Here is a 22319-nt window from a genome sequence, read left to right as displayed (position 1 = left end):
CGCCCGCTGCGGAACTGCATTCACTCTGCCTCTCTGGGCAACACAAGCGGTGCAACATGCATTGCGGTTACAGACTACAAGGAGTCATTGCATACACCGAGGCCCGGAGTAAAGAAATATCAGAGATACACATAACCGAAGGAAATCCTACTTCTTTGCGACGCTTAGAACGCGTATTTGTAAATTCGAAATGCTGACGACTCCGTATCTACGACACAAATAAATGCTTGTAAATAAAAAAAATCCGAAATGCTCATAGACAGAAAAATTTCTCTGTAGTAGTAGTGCCACTCACCGTTAGTAACAGTGGCGGTTAATGATTTGTGACATAACAGTAATAGAAGAATAGAATGAAATCTTATCGGAGTACCATATGGTTCATCAGTATGTCCACTGCTCTTTCTTGATACGTATCACTGACGTATCACTAAGCCCGAGATGTTTCTTATAGTCCTATTTGTAACTTGGACAAATGACAATAGTATAACGAGTTACATCGGTTTTTAGCTTACAGCAATAAGAGATGCTCATTTAATTAGTACTAAGCACAATAAATACAGCTTATGACACATAGCTATCCCTGTCTTTCCTGGCGTTGTCTCCATGACTTGGCCGTTCGTAGATGGATGTACTTCCTGTCATTATAGTCGTCATTTAACCTGGGGGAGGAAAGTCGCGTTCGCTATCAGTCTGTGAATCATTTCATAGACTAAAAACGCAGAAATACCTGTGAAATATGCAAGTTAATGACACTTTCTGATGTCAGTGGAAATCACGAAAAATGTAGTAAATAAATCGCATGTCAACGGCTGATTCTAAAAGTGTCTCATTCCAGACCACCGACGATGTTTGAAATCAATAAAGCGAAACACTTGCTGTGTTGTAAACAGGCGTATTACCTAACAACGTTCTTTGAGTGACGTTACTGTACTTATCTGAAGGTACATTCTTTGTCAATTATAGGTAATGGAGATATTTGTGATACGCCCGTCATTCAAATGAACGATACTGCGATATACGCATAAACAAAAACTAAGTTCAGCCAGCATTAATTGGAGTCTATGGTTACTTTTAATTCAGAACTACACGAGGGACATATATGAAATGGAGAGAAAAAGTAACTCTTGTAGAAAATTTTGAGCTATTGTAGTTTCTACGTTGGCTATTCAATTCTGAAAAATTAGAGTGAGTTATGGCTAGCTGAATATTCATGATGGAAAAATATATGTTTTGTGATAATACTTTTAAAGTTTCACTTTAGTACTACTGTTTGTGTATATAGCATATTACAGTGTACAAAATTTAGAACCACATAAAATAGCCCCATACTGAGAAAAATTACCGTACTTTTTAATATGTCCGTATGTTTTTAAAAAGATACTCTTTTCGTTTAGTATTTATCCAGCGTCAGTAACTGTAGTCGTATGCAACGAAATAACAAGAAACCAGATGTATAAAAGAAATTTAATTTCTTTACCGGTTTCTGGCGCTTTGTGTCCTTCTTCAGAAGGTTATACCTATCGCTTTATTTGCGAGTGTTACCAATTCGATGCATACAAACACTACGAACCATATGATATAGCATTCTTCTTTTTACATTTCCAGCAGGAACAGCAGAGTTAACACATTTTATAGGTGTAGGTTTTGCTGCTACAGTGACGTCAGCACTGGTGGATGTATTTCAATCTCTGCCTTCCTCTACAGTTTTTTTCCCTCTACAGCTTCCTCTAGTAATATAGAAGTCATTCCCTGATGTCTTAACAGATGTTCTATCATCCTGTCCCTTCTTCGTGTCAAGGTTTTCTATATATTCCTTTCCTCTCCGATTTTACGCAGAACTTCCACATTCCTTAATTTACAAGTCCACCTGAATTTCAAAATTCGTCTGTAGCATAAGCTCTCAAATGCTTCCATTCTCTTCTGTCCCCGTTTTCCCAAAGTCAGTGTTTCACTATTACACAATGATATGCTCCAAACGTACATTCTCAGAAATTTCTGCCTCAAATGAAGGCCTATGTTTGATACTAATAGACTTCTCTTGGCCAGGAATGACCTTTTTGAATTCCTAGTCTGCATTTGATGTCTCCTTGCTCCTTCCATCTTTGCTTATTTTGCTGCCTAGGTAGAAAAATTCCTGAACTTGGTTTACTTCATATCTAGCAATCCCGATGTTAAGAGTCTTGTTGTTTTCATCTGTGTTACTTCTCATTACATTATTCTTCTTCGATTTACTCTAAGCACATATTCTGTACACATTGGACTGTTCATTCCATTCACCGGCCGGAGAGGCCGAACTGTTCTATGCACTACAGTCTGGAGCCGCGCGACCGCTACGGTCGCAGGTTCGAATCCTGCCTCGGGCATGGATGTGTGTGATGTCCTTAAGTTAGCTAGATTTAAGTAGTTCTAAGTTCTACGGGACTGATGACCTCAGAAGTTAAGTCCCATAGTGCTCAGAGCCATTTGAACCATTTGCCATTCCATTCAGCAGATCATGTAAATCTTATTCTCTTTCACTCAGGATAGCAATGTCATCAGCGAACCACATCATTGATATCCCTTCACTTTGAATTATGATCCCACTCCTCCACCTGTCTTTTATTAACAATAATTATTTTTCCGATGTACAGATTGAACAGTAAGGGCGAAAGACTACATCCCTGTTTACACCCTTTTTAATACTAGCACTTCGTTCTTGGTCGTCCACTCTTACTAGTCCCTCTTGGCTCTTCAACATTTTGTCTATTACCCATCTCTCCCTATAGCTTAACCCTATTTTTCTCTGATTTTAGAACATCTTGTAACATTTCACATTGTCGAACACTTTTTCCACGTCGACAAATGCTATGAACGTGGCTTGACTTTTCTTCTGTCTTGCTTCCATTGTCAACCGCTACTTGAAAATTGCCTCTCTGGCGCCTTTATGTTTCCTAAGGTCAAACTCTTCGTCATCTAACACATTTTCCTCAGGAAGTTGGATGCATGAGCTGTTAATGTGATTGTGCGATAATTCTGTTGCACTCTTCATTTTATCACCCTTGTTTTTAATTTCACCGGGGATTTTCTTGACTTTCCCATACGCTGAGTGAGTCCTTTCGACAATCATTTCTTTTTCGATTTCATCACTTTATGTTGCAGCCATTTCGTCGTGGCTTACCTGCTCTTCCTATTTATCTCATTCCTCTGTGACTTGTATTTTCGTAGTCCCGAATTTCCCTGAACAGTTTTGTACTTCCTTCTTTCATCGATCAAATGAAGTATTTCTTCTGTAACCCATAGCTTCTTCGCAGTTACCTTCTTCGTTCCAGTGCTTTTCTTTCCATCTTTTGTGATTGCCCGTTTAAAAATGTCCATTCCCTTTCGCCTGTACTGCCTACTGAGCTATTAAGTAGTACTGTATTTTCATCCTTTTCTGTTGGTTTTGATATTACCGTACACTCATCTGACCAGAAATTCTTCTTCCCATTTCACTTCACTGACCATTACTATATCTAGATTGAGCCTTCTCCTTTCCCTTCTCAGATTTTGTACCTACCATGTTCAAGTTTCTGACATTCCCATTTCGACTCGCGGAATGTTATCCTTTCGTTAATTATTCAGTATTTTTCTTACGGTCACATCCCCTTTGGCAGTTCCCTCCCAAAGGTCCGAAAAGATGACTGTTCTGGAACCTTTTTTCACGGAGATATCATCATGACACTTTTTCAATAATAGGGCTCATGTTCTGTGGATACACGTTATGTGTCTTTAATGCAGTGGTTTTCATTGCCTTCTACATCCTCATGCAGTTGATTATTGCTGATTCTTGAGCCTTTAGAGGTAGATCCCCACCGTATGGACAAGAGAGTGTTCTAAACCCCCGTCCGCCCATCCGCCATCTTTGACGAGGCCGTTGGCAGAATGAGGTTGACTTCTTATGCTGGAAGACTTCGGCGACCAATGCTGATTATTAGTGAAAATTTAAGCAATGGCGTGTTTCAAACGCGGGACCGAGGACGATTTTGATTACCAATCAAAGAGTTGGTTCAAATGGCTCTGAGCACTATGGGACTTAACTTCTGAGGTCATCAGTCCCCTAGAACTTAGAACTACTTAAACCTAACTAACCTAAGGACATCACACACATCCATGCCCGAGGCAGGATTCGAACCTGCAACCGTAGCGGTCACGCGGTTCCAAACTGAAGCGCTTAGAACCGCACGGCCGCGCCGGCCTGCACCAATCAAAGAGGCTACGCCTTTACTAAAGCTGCCTTTCTGGAATTACTACAATACACAAAAAACAAAAATTATTATTTTAGACGCTATCGAACGTTTTTGCATGTAATGAATTTTACATCTCCGGCAGGACATTTATCTTCTCTTCCCATCTCACAAACAACCAGACTCAAAGCGAACAAGAACAGAAGAAATAAGAATAATAAAAAAAATGGTTCAAATGGCTCTGAGCACTATGGGACTCAACTGCTGAGTTCATTAGTCCCCTAGAACTTAGAACTAGTTAAACCTAACCAACCTAAGGACATCACAAACATCCATGCCCGAGGCAGGATTCGAACCTGCGACCGTATCGGTCTTGCGGTTCCAGACTGCAGCGCCTTTAACCGCACGGCCACTTCGGCCGGCGAATAAGAATAATCACGAAACGACATGATAACAGTAAAGCTGGAGAAGACAGTAGCTCAGTTGGGGAAACACTCTAATGGAAACATTAATCTATGTGTAACAGAACTCACTAACGAAATGTGTACAGAAAAAAGCTTAACAGCGGAATGAATCTCTTGCTCTTGCTAGTGATATATTATAGCAATACAATGAAATATGTGAGAATTTTTTGTACACACTTTATTTAAAATCAAAAGAAGAAAACTTTAATCATTCGATATGTAAACACCAATGTATTTTAGTATGAAGACGAGCTTGAGATGCTGTCCGTAGTCATTATCTTAAAAAAATCCTATCTTCGTCAGTCCTTTCACTGTAAGCATTTTACAGAACTTCCATGGTCGAGAGTCACTGGACAACGACGGCATACAACCAAAATGCTCTGGCCTGGAGTATTACCATTCTAAGTTTGTTTGGCGTTTGGAAGTGAATGTTGATATATATTTTATTTGGCAGACAACAAAAGGTTTCTTATAAAAGGTATTAATGTAGATTATAAAATGAAATCTGATCCATTCGCCAATGGAATGTGCTTCCTAGAAGCGACAAAATATGCATGTCAACCTTTACGAATCATTCGCAGTTTTCAATGTCAAATAGACAGAGGATTACTGCTTAGCGGAGTTTTCTCCAGCGAGAGGTCACATTGCAAAATACCTCCTTGCTGATGGCCCTTTTGAGGAGAGTCTAACATCTATATTGGATAAGAGGTGTGTAGGGCGTCGTATGGTAGTGCAATGCCACTCAAAACCCCTGTCTGCGCGGAAACAAATTATGGCGTTGAAATACTGTGAAGTTTAGCGCGTGACCCATAGATAACGTGGACTTCGGGTAACGGGTCACTCGTGTTATTACCATGTGATTGGGTGGGCTAGTCTCCAATATATTCAGTAAAACAAAACTTAGTGATGCGAGTAGTGATGCAAAAGCTCCCTTGTGTGGCAGGCCCGAAGGTTACTGCTGGTAGCCTTTATTCAGTAGCGGGGGCACAGTAGATGGAGGGTTATGCAACAGCTCTCATCAGCTGTTGGCAAAAATTTGTATTTGGTTTTCTGGTAACGGCATTCGCAGTAAAAAGTCGTTGCAGTGGTGGCTATTGTCATCTGTTACGATAAATCAATAGAAACATTGTATTTGATTGCAGAGGCGTGGTCATGTATGAATGTTGGAAGTAATTAAAGTGTCATGTGCCTACAACTGCAGAATGGTACTGGCAATTAATGTTGAGCAACGGATTAGATATAGAGTAAACTGTGATGTGAAAAACAATAGGAATAATTGAGTGACATCCCTTTAAAAAGTCAGACTGCGTGCACTTTACTGCAATTCAAGTCGTTAAAGATTTCCTGTAAAATCACCGTTACAATGCTACATCCACCCCTTCTGTACGAATCCATGACCAGCGCTTCCACTTCAGAGGATTGACATCTCTATAGATTCAAGGTTAGTAGAATTCAGAAATACTGCAAAATGAGACATCTACAACGACAATCTTGAGAGTGTGATCGCTCCGTCACAAGTAGAGGTCAGGGCACTTCTTCCCAACGCAAGAATGATGCGCTATATGGCATCGCTTGTGGGAATGGATGAACAGTGGATGGATTTAGATTGGAACAGTGCATCAATATTACTGATGCTTCTGCCTACAATGCTTTTGTGTTGTGGGGAGAAATAAATCCAGAGTGGAAAAAAGTTATTTACAAAGGAAAAATATTTCTGTATGAATTGGGATAGTTACATTTAAAACAGAAAAATGCTGCCACGGAACGAAGAATCAGCGGCTACTGTTAGAAGAATACAAACACCAATCTGCAGCGGTGGCAACCAAAACTGCAGAGGTGTCAGACGCAAATTCTGTCCATAATGCTGTGACTAAAAGACGCCAATAAAGTGTTCACACCGTAAAAAAAAAAAAAAAAAAAAAAAAAAAAAAAAAAAAAAAAAAAAAAAAAAAAAACGTAATTGTAAATCTCAAATAAGGTATCACTTCCCAAATTGTGAAGCCCTAAGTAAAACGTAAGACTCTATTCTAATTTTTCCCATGACTGACAGTTTATAAGATATAAAAGTCTATTGCAGAACTGCTCATTGAGGATATTGTTGAGATTGTTGAACGTAAAACTGTAAAATCTGTTTACATTGTAACAAAAAAATGGTTCAAATGGCTGTGAGCACTATGGGACTTAATTCTGAGCTCATCAGTCCCCTAGAACTTAGAACTACCTAAACCTAGGTAACCTAAGGACATCACACACATCCATGCCCGAGGCAGGATTCGAACCTGCGACCGTAGCGGTCGCGCGGTTCCTGACTGTAGCCCCTAGAACCGCTCGGTCACACCGTCCGGCTTACATTGTAACAACTGAACATACATTTAAAATTATAATAATTTGTAAGGAAGATAGCAGGGTTAATATATCACTCTTTTACATCAGGCCGGAAAGTTGAAAATAAGTTCTCCTGGCCCCATATAGAATCCTAACTGCGTATGGGAAGTCTTGAAAATTTGTGATTGTAAATTTGTAATGGTTATGATAATACTTGTAAGATTTAAATAAAGCAATGTAAAGTGTATGCAAAACGTAACTGATGCATGAATAGTTCATCTCTTTACTATTATACTACTAACTGATGTGTGAATGACGCACATCTATGCTATAATCACATGTATACGCCCCACGTTTTTGTTTTAAATCCTATGTAGCGCGCAGAGCTCGCTGGGCAATGAGTGAGTGATGGTGACAGGATTGGAGGTACAGGGCAAACACCGTTAACAATTACAAAGAGCTTTGCTGGTCTTGGTACGTGGCGTGGTGAGGGAGGCACGCCCATCCTCGCTGACGCTGAATTACGCCGATGAACGAGTGGCGGCTTCCGCCCAGTGTTGCTGAACTCTCGCCTCACACTTCTAAGGTTCGTCTGTGACACTCACCATGCGCTCACACGCGGAAGCACGCGGCTGGCACTTCACGCACTCGGTTTCTAGTGGCGCTCTCTAACAGAGAGATAGACAACAGCCGTGTGGCCTTGCCACGCAGGTAAGGAAACACTGACTCTGCACAGCTCCATCACAGCCCAGCGCCATTACAATACCAGAAAACGAACGAATGCATTTAGAATCAGAATTCTGTTTTAGCTGTCGATTATCCACGTTTTCTATGGAGAAAGTGCATGGTGTACCTCAGAGTCACCAAGTGTGATCACAGTCTAACAAGCATTAATTGAACCGATAATCGAATATTGAATGTTATTCATGGTCATTGTTTTAGCTGTGCAACTTTATATATGGTTGAAAGAAAAGTTGATGAAGCAATAGTCGCATTCAGTCAGGTGGTAAAATTCCGCTGACAATAAGAAATATTTTGAATAGAACAAATTAAACAGATATATATTGAGGATCTTGACAGCTGTATTTGTAATTAATGTAAAACTTCAATCCAGGTGCAATGTTGGCTTTCATGAGTACATCGAACAAATGAACTAATAGGACTCGTTGCAGTGAATAACATGAACGGAAACAGAAAGGAAGTGTAAGGTGTAGTGACTGGTTTCATTCGAATAAATTTCTATTCGCCAATAAATTATTCTTAGCTTAAGTAACGACTAGCACAGTGAGCCACCATATTTTCCGTGTTTACTTATTTTACAATTTGGTATTGTTACCTTCGCTTATTACTGTCCCTATTTGATTAATGACTTATTGGTGGTTTGTCTAGAAATGCGCCTTTATGGCTCAGTAGCCTAAATTTCAGACAACAAAACAAATTCTTTGGGGTTCGATCCCTGGGTTGTTCTCCGGATTTTCTCTGTTACTTACCGCTTTTTCCACCTATAACAATGATAATAATGCCAGACCAAGTTGCACCGTATTTCGGAGTACGTACTGAGATATAGAGGCCGGCCGAAGTGGCCGTGCGGTTAAAGGCGCTGCAGTCTGGAACCGCAAGACCGCTACGGTCGCAGGTTCGAATCCTGCCTCGGGCGTGGATGTTTGTGATGTCCTTAGGTTAGTTAGGTTTAACTAGTTCTAAGTTCACGAGGACTAATGACCTCAGCAGTTGAGTTCCATAGTGCTCAGAGCCATTTGAACCATTTTGAGATATAGATTCCCCTCTATTCGGCTGTAAAAGTCTCTTCAAGTGCGGGAGGAAGTTAAGGGCACACCACTATGCGTAGTAAAACACTGCAGAGCTCAAACCAACCTTACAATTGAACATGGATTTACAGTGTAACAAATGAAACACAAAAATACTTACAGGTGGTGGTCTTAGCATTTAGGGGTATAACACACACACTAGACATCCTGGTTGTGGCAGCCGCGATGTTGAGCAGTCAGCTGACAGCCAGTTACCGATCAGCTGAGCGACATGGGCGTGGACTATGTTATGCCTTTTTTTCTCATAACAAATGCAAAATCAGGCTTACTTTACTATAATTGAAAAAGTAATTTTTCCATCATTTTACTCGCTTTATGCAATGCAGATAAGTTCACTTACATACAGTAAACGTTGGAGCATATGGAAAATACAGTGATTCATCTATTTTTACGAAATCAATTCTCCTTGAAAAACTTTCTTAATAACAATTTACAAATATCGGAGAAAAATTGCATATCAAGTAATGGAGTCAGCACTGGGGAGTGAGTGTCGAAGCGAGGCATTTTGTTTGTCTGAAAAATTAATGAGTCCTTGTGAAAGAAGGAATTTAGCAAACAACAAAAGAATAAATACCGACTGTCTCGGACTAGGCGGTTTATAGAAAGCATGTTAAGTACACTGGCAAATAAATTGAGTACTTTTCATTGTTCGAGAAGAATTTGCAATTGCTATAATAAAAACATTCTCTGTTTTACAGATTTATATGCCAGAAATATAAATTTGAAGACATGTTATACGCCTCCCCCCCCCCCCCCCCCAGAACAGGTCGTACACTCTGCACGCTGTCGAAAAACATCGGGAATTTTATTTCAGAATGCAAGAAAGATCTGCTGCTTTAGCAAGTGCACGGACTCTGAAGGCAGATACAAACGACATACTTTCTCCACGCAACTCCTGCTCACAACTGGCTGCAAGAACCATCTGGCTGACGGGCAATCCGACGTGTTCTAATGGCTGCCGCAGACGAGGAATTAGCTGCCCTGTGCGGGGGCTGCAGTGCACCGTCATTGTTTCACTGGCTGCCGCCGCCTGGCTGTCGCAGACGGGCCGCCGAGCACTTAACAGCCCTACTACACTATCGAATCGACACCGTTCAACTGTCTCTGCAGCTGCCAGTACATCTGCCAGTACGTCTCCCCGTCCCACTACTCATATGAGCAAGAACTCTGCGTAATCTGCCAGCGATTAGAATACCGTGTTTAATGTTCAACGTCTTTCTTAGACTGCTAACACTATGGAATATGTGTGTCTTCATGATATAATTACGAAATTCGTTCATGTGTGTAGTGCTACAAAATGAGTGAACCAAGCAAGAAAGTGGTTGGTAACGACTAATGTAACCAGGAGTTTGATTTAGAGTTTCCCAAAACGTTTATGGAATGCTGTTGGACGTGCACAGTCATACAAAGTGTTTAAGAATAAACTCTGTCAAAGCTTGCCGTTGTTATACGGAACAGTTTTTCGATGCAATATGTGTCTATGGAATTTGAGAATCAAAAATTTCCCAAGAGACACTGGGTTAGAGTGTAGAAATGTGTTCAGAGTATTGAGCCTGTGTATAGTGAAACTGTCAAGAGACGGTTGCAAGACGATTTTCACCTTTCTTCTACAGCTGAAATTATTGCAGGAATGTCTTATCCGTTAATTCATCTTTATCGCTGTCCACAGCCATGGGAGGCTTGCAAAAACCTACATAGATATAACACCCAAGGAAATGTCAATCACAAGTTTCGAAAGATATTACGATATGAAAATGTGAATTCAGAGGTGAAGTTAAAATGGAATCAAACGAGTTATTTGCCCAAAACCTACAGTAGAACTGATGATTTCTCAGAGTTTGCTGAAGAAGATTTTGAGTTGAAGTCATACGTCGTTATCATGATCAAAGACGAATCCAGGAATACATTACATGTGTAGAACGAATTTTCTTCAGTGTCACAACGGCAAATATCCCCAAATCGAAAAAGATTTATGATGAGATGTTTAAATAAAGACAGGAGTTGTTCTGGAAACTAATTTAAAAGAAATGAAAAGCATGTTGTTTAGTAAATAACAAAGAATTGGAGCAATAAAAAAATGGTTCAAATGGATCTGAGCACTATGGGACTTAACTTCTGAGGTCATCACTCCCCTAGAACTTAGAACTACTTAAACCTAACCAACCTAAGGACAACACACACATCCATTCCCGAGGAAGGATTCGAACCGGCGACCGTAGCGGTCCCGCGGTTCCAGACTGTAGCGCCTAGAACCGCTCGGCCACCCCGGCCGGCAACTGGAACAACAAATGACATCGGATTACAAATTTATCTATCATTGTTAACACTTTTTATTCACAGGTGATGAATAAGTTTTTTATTTGGGTAAATGAATAATGCTGCGTGGATGCGATCAAGCACTCAGCGCCTGTGCTAGCTGCGAAGCGAGATGTGCATCCGCTCTGTTAGCTGTAATTAGGATCGCTAATCTTCGGCAACTTCGGCCAACGTTCGCAAAGGGTATTCGCGCTCTCGCCCGTACACTGTAGGCGAGTGCAGGCCACGCGGATAGGCCAGGCACTTGCAGGGCTCTGACGTCAGCGGCGTGCCGAGTTCGGCTGCGACGGCGCCGCGTTAGAGGGCCAGGCCCGCGACTCTGCAGCCCTCGGCCTCATCGGGGCTCAGCAGACCCTCCTGCCAGTGACATTTCTGTGATGCAACGCGAAGGCGGCTGTGCAAGGGGTAGAAACCGCTGCCATCGGACAAATGTCTATTGGTGGCTAGTCTCGTGGCGCCGAATTCCGCTAGGAAATCTGCGACGGATTCGGCAGGTACCGACAGCACATCGGGAGGGCTGCTATACCCAAGCCCAGTGAAAGGCTTACAAGGGAAAGGTCAGGCTTGTCATGCCGTAACATGTATTGATTTTCCTACCACTGTTAGTTAACCGTGACAAACGGCCACACGTAAGATTATAGTTGCTGACTTGAACTGGAAGTCATCTGAACAAAATCACGAAACCGGATACATTTCTTGCTTTACGCTTGCAGTGAAGGCTGGACACTCCAGGAAATGATGATTCGCGAGCTATTGGTACGGTGAGCATTGCGCGCAGGTCGGGGAGTGTGGCCGTCTAATCGCAGCGTTCACTAAAGACAAATATCGCCGCATGGTTTTGGTGAAAAAGAGAAACTAATACTCGTTTCTTTGGGCTCCACTTTCTTTTAACTTCTGATAGTACTTCGAAACATATCGTCCTGACTCTTGTTCGAGTTGTGAAAGATATTCTGTGCATCTACATCTAGTGGAAAGTGATTCAAAATAGTCTTTCACAGCTTATCACCAATTAAAATGATATAAATGCAATTTTTACATTAAACTGAGATTTTTCGAAAGCGTATGCATAAAATAAATAATAATAAAATAATTATTGTCGTTATGACAAATTGACACACTCATATTCTTAGCAAAGTCATTCCTTTATTTTTCTTTTTTTTCTTGTAAATTGCTAATGTATGCACAAATTAGAGCATAAACATATATTATACTTTAGTTAAATGTTAGAACTATAATCCTAACAATGTGTGTTAGTAAAATATACCGAAATTTGCTCCAAGTTTTATGCAAGAACTTAGAATCTTACAGCTCACTTATATAATTAGGATAGTGTAGTATTTGTTCTTGTTACTTACTGTTTTAATATCTAATAGCCTTTTTATAAACACCCGCACTGCATTTCAGCAACCGATAAGATATGTAATGAAACTCAGTAAAAACAATGTAGTCCTATATCAATTAACGCTCTTCAACATGAGCATAATCTTTGGTCATAACCAGGAAAACTAACAAACACATAATCAAAATAGAGCTACAGATTTAAAGACTTACCTTTACAAAATTTTCCTTTTATAGTATAACTTGCAAACAAATAATTATCACTGTACAATTGTCCGCAGCTCGTGGTCGTGCGGTAGCGTTCTCGCTTCCCGCGCCCGCGTTCCCGGGTTCGATTCCCGGCGGGGTCAAGGGTTTTCTCTGCCTCGTGATGACTGGGTGTTGTGTGCTGTCCTTAGGTTAGATAGGTTTAAGTAGTTCTAAGTTCTAGGTGACTGATGACCATAGATGTTGAGTCCCATAGTGCTCAGAGCCATTTGGACCACTGTACAATTTTAAACGTTTCCTAACAGAAATAAAAGTTTCCTTGACTTCGAAAATTGTTTCCCGCGTTTCATACCACCAGATGCAAGCAGGTAACGGTTAATGGCTTGTGGGAAAAGTGTAGCCACAACAAGCAAAATGGTTCAAATGGCTCTGAGCACTATGGGACTTAACATCTGTGGTCATCAGTCCTCTAGAACTTAGAACTACTTAAACCTAACTAACCTAAGGACATCACACACATCCATGCCCGAGGCAGGATTCAAACCTGCGACCGTAGCGGTCACGCTGTTCCAGCACAACAAGCAGTCAAGTAAACTAAAAAAATAAGATCCTGTCAGCCTGTCAGCCGCCAAATTAAAAACAATGCCAGTATATAGTTTGGGCCTTGTGCTTCATTTTGGGGCACCTTCAGCTATACTCCGCGAGCCAGTTTATGCTCAACATTCAATCCCCTCTCATAGGTGGTGGCAAACCCTGTAAAGGTTTTGCCGCTTGCTATGGAGATACACAACAGACGCCAAATAATGCCCTCAGAAGAAAATCAGCGTGTTATAGATAACATAGGAGTTGTACTTGTCAACTAATGTTTAATTATTTTACGATCGATTTCACTGGGCGAATCTACTCTCTAGCAGCTGTGGCAGGAGAGCGGCGCTTACCTAACACCACCTTGTCACTAGGTGGCATGGCTTTGGCATAACGAAGCAAGAGAGTACAGGGCTTTACAGTAGGCAGTTACAAGCACGGAAACCATGCGACAAATGTCGTAACTTTGTGAAAGTTTTTTACACACTTCCAGGTCACGTCAGCAGCTAAAATAGTGCATACGGACTTTTTCCAACGTTTCCTCACAGTGGTAAAAAGAGCAACATGGGTTTCGACATGACAAGTTTGACCATTCCATTGTTAGTGCAGACGGCAGGTGCAGCCCGGCCGCGAACTCACGGCTGCTGCTGGCAGAGCCGAGTCGTCTCGCTCTCCGTCGTTGGTTTATCGTCTTGTGGTTCTGCTGGCTTCTGGCGATAACGATTGATCCCTGCCTTAAAATCCAGTGCCTACAAAGCCCATTTGTTCTGTTAAAACCCGGCGCTTAGTCACGTCGCCAATGTAAGTGACATTTCCTGGCGGGGCGAGACCGCCCCACTTGTTACTCACAAGGGAACCTCCCCATCGCACCGCCTCAGATTTAGTTATAACTTGGCACAGTGGATAGGCCTTGACAAACTGAACACAGATCAATTGAGAAAACAGGAAGAAGTTGTGTGGAACTGTGAAAAAATAAGCAAAATATACAAACTGAGTAGTCCATGGGCCACATAAGCAACATCATGGGCGAAGTCTGTTTAGAAGCGCCGTGGTCCCGTGGTAGCGTGAGCAGCTGCTGAGCGAGAGATCCTTGATTCAAGTCTTCCCTCGACTGAAAATTTTACTTTCTTCATTTTTGCATAGTTATTATCTGTCCGTTCGTTCATTGACATCTCTGTTCACTGTAATAAGTTTAATGTCTGTGTTTTGCGACCGCACTGCAAAACCGTGCGATTAGTAGAGGCAAAGGACGTGCCTCTCCAATGGGAACCGAAAACTTTTGATCGTAAGGTCATAGGTCAACCGATTCCTCCACAGGAAAACACGTCTGATATATTCTATACGACACTGGTGACGACATGTGCGTCACATGACAGGAATATGTTGTCGACCCACCTAACTTGTACACTTGGCGAATGGGTAAAAGGATTCTTCTACCTTGCCCGATTTAGGTTTTCTTGTGAATGTGATAATCACTCCCAAAAAAGTGATGAAAACATAAACTGAAAATAAAAAATTAAAATTTGCAGTCGATGGAAGATTTGAACCTATGACCTTTCGTTTTGCAGCTGCTCACGTTACCACGAGACCACGGCGCTCCTGCTTTCCTATCGTCCTTATTGTTGCTTATCTTTCCTTGAACTACTCAGTTTGTATATTTTGCTTATTTTCTCACAGTTCTACACAACTTCTTCCTGTTTTCTCAATTGATCTGTGTTCAGTTTTTCAAGGCCTATCCACTGTGCCAACTTATAACTAAATCTGAGGGGGGTGCGATGGGGAGGTTCCCTTGTCAGTAACGACTGTGCCGCGCCATTTACCGCTGATCTCCGCTATGCTCGCTGCGCAATCCGCTGGGGTATCTTTTGTAACCAACATGTCGCCACACTTGTGGATACCGGCCCGCTGCTGTTAACGCAATGCTCCATTGCGCCTCCATGCTACTTCTCCTTACTTTTTTTAGAGACTAACAACCTTCCGACTATAGATTTTGTCGTGGTACTTCGTACCACTTTTTCGTGTCTCACACCGCGCACTGGCCACGCTAATCAATTTACAGCAAGTGTCTTCGGCAATATGACGCCTAATGTTATCTCCATGGGATGGAATTCCGCCTTACGAGAATGTGCCAGTTGCTTTAGAGTACTTCAGGCCTCCGTAGTGAAGACGTTTTTCGAGCAGGGCTAATTTGTTTCTGACTGCCAACAGTGTATTCGGCAGTGGCACTCGAAATATTTCGGTTTTTCACAAAACTGTATCATTATGCGTTTGAAAGTGGAATTTTACTGTTTTGAATCTTTTGTTCTGCAGAAATTTTTGGTAACGGAACTTGCTGCTAGCTTCATGTGGCCGCTCAGAAACGATAAGACGGTTCTAACTGGGGCTGCGTCTCTTTCATGCAGTATTCTTCATAGCGGGAAGTATCCGGACGGGCGTCGCTCCTCGATGGTGCTAAGACTGAAAAAAACCCTAAAAATTTTTCATATTTCTCGTTACACATGATAAAAGGTTTTTCTTTAACTTATTGATTATCAAGAGTCTGTCCACAAGCTGCTCCATATTAATATACAGCCTACCGGGAGAATAATTAATTGCATCTGACCTCTTCCTTGACATGAAGGCAAGAAAAGATATATTGATTCAAACTCCATAATTTATTCTGCAGCAAGTTAAGTGAGATATCTGCAAATGACATCAGAAGCTGCACTCATGTATTTGAATACTATAAAAGAAATGAAAATTATTAGTAACTGCAAATAGACGCCTGAGGACGGTACGTGGCCGACTGGGGCGCCGTGTCATCGGTAGACTTTAACCATAAACAGCGTGTGTTGTGTTTGGGGAACAGAGCCGTGTGCTACTGTGCTGACTGCGGGTTTACATTCAATTTCACTTCATGCCGGTAGTTCGCCATAAGCAGTATCCATACTACGACAGAATCTTCAGTCTATACCATGTATTCGAAAGTGGGTCTTTTTCGCTTAGCTAAAAAAAAAAAAAAACGGTCCCAGATACAAGGCAAGCCTAGGAAAACATTTTTTTTTTTTCAAGTTAAGTACAGTTTTTGACACTGCTCAACAACGGCGAAATTGCTGTGCTACACCAATACTCATAGAAACTTTCCTCAAATATGCATATTCTGTAATCACTGGTTGATTTTCCACAATGGCATGGTTTATTGTGGAGGACCAGGCCGATTTTCAGAGATCCATATAAAGTCGATGTTTGGGGCGGGCACACGTTCGGTACACCGTCTTAGGATACAGGAGATTTTGTTCACATAAATGCTTAAATAATTCTTTAAGGATAAGAGATAGTCGCAAGGAGAAGAAGCGATAACCTACCATAGTCGTCGGGAACTACATCAGTCTTTGCACTGTATCAGCTGGTTCCTACTTGTATTCTTCGCCGAACTTCTGTAATATGTCGTAACGGTTTCGTGCCTTCAGAGCCTACAAACGAGACAACGCCCTCCCCCCCCCCCCCCCCCCCCCCAAGTGTAAAATGTAGAATGTACCTCACAATAGCAGGGTCGAGGTTTTCGATAGCTACACCTTCCCTCATCCTTTTTTCAGGAACGTCTTCTACTCGTCGATTTCCCGTGTAACTTGTGAAGTGAGATATGTATACCGCTATCCATTGTAATACCTTGCATAATATCTCGTGTCTACAAGTCAGTGGAATAAGTTGCTGAATATCTTTTGTGGTTGCGCAATGCCCTTCGTTAAAAATATTGGAGCTGTCCAGCGTTGTTTACAGAATGTGTTGTAATAGAACGGTATTCGTTTTTTAACACACTAATAGATCAATGATACATCGATATCCAATTTCATGAGTGTTTATAAACGAACTGTTTAATGTGTAATGCGGAGCGTGGTAAAAGTTACACCCGTGGTATCAATCCATTTACCCACGTATATTTTTTACAATCATAGTAGGTATGGGAGTGAAACACGACGTTTATCAGGATAACTATACATGCAAAGAACGAATACTTACTGTTACATTTCGAGAAGGTTTCGTGCATTAGTTTAGTGTTGTCTTACATGTACTTTATGATAAATAAGTAATGAGTACGGTAAAAGTAAGCTCATACACACACACACACACACGCGCGCGCGCGCGCGCGCTCACGTAAGTAAGTAAAACGAAACTAATAATATCAGATTTAACCCACGTACTTCCTCCATATTCATCACCGTTATAATAACGTGCACGGTTTCAGGAGTTCCTCAGCGAGGCTTTAAGTCTTAGCCAGTCACCTCTGAATTGCAATTGGAAGTTCCCGTGGATTTTCTGTACCGTAATTCTAACTACTACAAACTAACAATTTTCTGCCAACATTGACTACCACCTCGATCCACTGATCTTCTCCAAGAGCATCCCTGAACAATGCGCTTCTCAACTTAATAGGAGTGATGTTACTTAGCCAGAAAATGCAAGGTGCACAAAATTTTGAACGAAAATAGGTTAAATTATGCTGAATGCTTCTACAAAAAATCCTTCTTCCTCTCGCTAAGTGCAGACAATTTCTCAGACCTTCGCAGTTGTCAACGGCGTCTCCTCTCGACAGAGAGCATAGATAATGCTACTAACGTTGTCCATACCAGAGTGCTTTGTATAAAGGCCTTTCATCTCATTGTATAGAGAAAGACATTTTAATAAGTACTGCGGTAGTTATGGAAGTCATAGTACTGTTTAAGGGAGGGCACTTTACTGTATTGTTAACATAGCGCTTTTTCTGTCATGTTAGCTGATGCTTACAGGATAATCTCTTCTACGATTTTCGGTGTCATCGCATACGAGTATTTACATTTTCTGCACTTATTTGTGAAAGAATTCGCTGCAAACACTGGCGTACATAATACTAATGCACTCTAGTTTTCACAGGTAGTGGATGTCTACCTGAAAGCTATATACTACCCTAAGAAGCTTAACTTTCTGTACATAAGAAACTAGTGTACTGGCCGCCGCATTGCTCGCGTAGACTGTAGGCCTCCACAGATATATATATATATATTCCATTTTTTTCATTTTCTGTAATCGAATTTGTTGTTCACAAACTGCAACACCGCCAAAATTTTTAAACTGTGACTAAGGTGATAGAAACTGAATGTGCTTCTGACCAAAATGTGACTCTGGTATCTGGCATCCAGGATTATTGTTGATAATGCCTTTTGCGTTATTCTGGTGATATTTCCATAGGAACTATCATCCTTAACCCATATTTCTTAGTATTTAACTGAGAAGTAAAATACTAATTCTCATACATTCAGCTTTAAACATTTTTCAGTGTAATGAAATATTGTCTTAAAGAGTTTCATCATCTATTTCAACCCCTTAGTAAAAATTCCAAAAACTGTGAAACAGGTATTTTTAATTTCTAACGGAGAAATTGTAATTCTGTCAGAGACAGCAAAGGACTTGGAAGAGCAGTTGAACGGAATGGACAGTGTCTTGAAAGGAGGATATAAGATGAACATCAACAAAAGCAAAACGAGGATAATGGAATGTAGTCAAATTAAGTCGGGTGATGCTGAGGGAATTAGATTAGGAAATGAGGCACTTAAAGTAGTAAAGGAGTTTTGCTATTTAGGGAGTAAAATAACTGATGATGGTCGAAGTAGAGAGGATATAAAATGTAGACTGGCAATCGCAAGGAAAGCGTTTCTGAAGAAGAGAAATTTGTTAACATCGAGTATAGATTTAAGTGTCAGGAAGTCGTTTCTGAAAGTATTTGTATGGAGTGTAGCCATGTATGGAAGTGAAACATGGACGATAACTAGTTTGGACAAGAAGAGAATAGAAGCTTTCGAAATGTGGTGCTACAGAAGAATTTTGAAGATAAGGTGGGTAGATCACGTAACTAATGAGGAGGTATTGAATAGGATTGGGGAGAAGAGAAGTTTGTGGCACAACTTGACTAGAAGAAGGGATCGGTTGGTAGGACATGTTTTGAGGCATCAAGGGATCACAAATTTAGCATTGGAGGGCAGCGTGGAGGGTAAAAATCGTAGAGGGAGACCAAGAGATGAATACACTAAGCAGATTCAGAAGGTTGTATGTAGGTTTCAGTAGGTACTGGGAGATGAAGAAGCTTGCACAGGATAGAGTAGCATGGAGAGCTGCATCAAACCAGTCTCAGGACTGAAGACCACAACAACAACAACGGAGAAATAAATTCAAATTTTAAAATATTTAATTTCCAAAATGCTTTCATGGTGAAATAATTTCATAAAACTTTTTATCTCATATTTCTCTCCATTAGGGGTCTGAATTCCCAAAAACACTGAAACACGTATTTTTTTATTTGTAAGCGAAAAGTCAAATTCCAGTTTGCATACATATAGCTTTAATAATGCTTCAGTACTTATTTCATGATGAATTATTTGCAAAAAAGAACTTTCATCCAGTATTTTATGCCCTTAGTGGTTAAATTTCAAAAAATTGATAGTACACTTATTTTCTTATTTCTGACTCAGAAACCAAACACGAATTTACGTAGTTTAGTTGCAAAATTGCCTTGCTAGTGACATACTTTCAAAAAGCCTTTCATCACATATTTCACCCCCTTAGGAGCGGAATTTCGAGCAGTCCCTTCTTAAACCATGCCTACACTATTAGTTCCACACAGTTTGGAAACTGGCAGATTTTGCTGGGCGATGATGAGTCAGTGGATGTATTTCACCGTCTTAGGCGTTGAATTTCCAATAAAGTGGAACTTGAAATTTTTCATCTCTAACTGAGAAGCCAAATATTGAATTTCAAATATTTAGCTTTAAAATTATATCACAATGAAATATTTTCATAAAACGTTTCATCCCCTATTTCACCCCCTTAGAGGTTGAATTTCCAAAAACAATTAAATTAATATTTTTTTTAAATTTGCAGCAGTGATGCCAATTACAGATTGTCTAAGATTTAGCTTCAAAGACACTTGTGTAATGAAATATTTCCAAGAAAATTTTCATTCCCTGTTTCAGCCCCATAGGAGTTGAATTTCCAAGAAAAGTGAAAAACTTACATTTGATTTGTAACTGAGAAGGCAAATTCAGATTTTCATGGGTTTAGCTTTAAAATTTCTTTCACAATGAAATAATTTCATTAAACATTTCACCCCTTCTTTCACCCCCGTAGGGCTTGAATTTCCAGAAACATTGAAATATCAATTTTTTAATTCGTAAATCAGAAGTGAAATAGCAGTTTACATAGACGTATCTTTAAAAATAACAACTGTCTATTTTCCAAAAAAGCTTTCACCCACTACTTCACCCCCATAGGCGCTAAATTTCCAAAAATGCAGGAAAACACGAATATTTCTGACCAAGAAACCAAATTCCAATTTTCGTACATCTAGCTTAAAATCACCTTAATTGCTACATATTTCCAAAAAGTATTTCACTCCTATTTCACCCCTTTAGGAAGGAATCTCGTTTACAGTACAAGATCAATACAATACGCGAAGTTCAAGTTTGTCTCCTTAGCTGTTTGGCTGGGTGATGAGGAAGTCACGCAGGAGATTACATTTTTATATATTATTATTATAACGATTGTTCCCCTTTAGGAGAGCGATTGAACTTGAATTCATAATTTCATATTCGGATGTTTTTCTTCTTTGCGTCCCAAAACCTCCTCATCCTCTCAGAATGCTCCTTCTTCCGTTCCTCTGTCCATTTTTTACCATGCTGACGCGATGTTCTTTCCCCAAACTTCACACTTGTGATTTTATGCCGGCACTCGGGGCGATCTTCGAAATTTTTTATGTTGATCTGCTGTAGATCCCTCTGGACTTCTTTCAGCCATTCTGTGCCACATTTACTCCTTGTTATAACATTGAATAATTTCTTTGCTATTCTGGAGTCTTCCATCCTGTAGATGTGTGTATAAAATTTGGCTCGGCGCTTTCTGATTTCATCTGTTACTATGTTGATCTTTCTATAGAGTTCGTTTTGTGGTCTCTTCATCCAAATGCCATTTTTGTTGATTGGACCGTAAATCTTCCTGAGAATTTTTCTTTCCTGCTTTTCTGTTTCTTTAATTTTTGAATGACCATCAATCACCATTGTTTCAGCTGCATAGATTGCTTCTGGAAGATTCACTGTTGTATAGTGCCTTAATTTTGCGTCTGTCGAAATGCACTTCTTGTTGTAATGCGTCCATGTTAGCTTGTAGGCCTTCTGGAGCTTGGTGATTCTTTGTTCATTGGCAATTCGGTTTAATCCTGAGGACTGTATAGATTCACCGAGGTATTTAAAATGGCAGACTTGTGCAATTTTACCATATTTTCTTATTAAAGGGGATTTATTTTCTGGCTGCCTCTCCATATATTGGGGTTTTTCATCAGATATCTGTAGTCCGATTTTTTGGGAAATTTCATGCAGTTTCTGTTCTGTTATTGGTGATAATTGCAATATCGTCAGCGAAAGCAAGGCACTTGACTTTAATTCGGTTCTCTTTCTTGATACCAATTTGGATTCCCTTTACGTGACGTTCCCATTCCCTGATTATCGTTTCTAGAACAATATTGAAAAGGATTCGGGATAGTCCGTCCCCCTGTCGGACTCCAGATTTGATTTCGAAGGGTTCTGATACTTCTCCCATGAATTTCACTTCGGCCGTTGTTCCTGTAAATGTCTGTTCTGTGATTTTTCGTGTCTTTCGGTCGATCCCAAATTCTTCCATGATTTTAAACAGGGTTCCACGGTCCACTGAATCATATACTTTCCTGAAGTCGATGTATGTAACTACTGTGTTTCTGCATTTCCTCATTTGTAATATTGTCTTTAAGCACTAGATCTGTTCCGCACATGAGCGTCCTTTTCTGAATTCAGCCAGGTATTCACCAATTAGTGTATCTGCTTGGGATTCTATCCTGATTAAAAGCGCTTTGGAAAGGATTTTGTAAGCGACTGGGAGCAGGGAAATTCCTCTGTAATTGTTCATGTCTGTCTTGTCGCCCTTTTTGTGTAGCGGGTGAATTAGATCGCATTTCCAGTCCTCTGGTATCTGCTCCGTTATCCATATGTCTGACATTATATGGTGTAATTTCTGCA

The sequence above is a fragment of the Schistocerca piceifrons genome, chromosome 1, assembly GCF_021461385.2.
Source record: "Schistocerca piceifrons isolate TAMUIC-IGC-003096 chromosome 1, iqSchPice1.1, whole genome shotgun sequence".
NCBI classification, from domain to species: Eukaryota; Metazoa; Arthropoda; class Insecta; order Orthoptera; family Acrididae; genus Schistocerca; species Schistocerca piceifrons.
Note: the sequence above shows the minus strand (reverse complement) of the source record.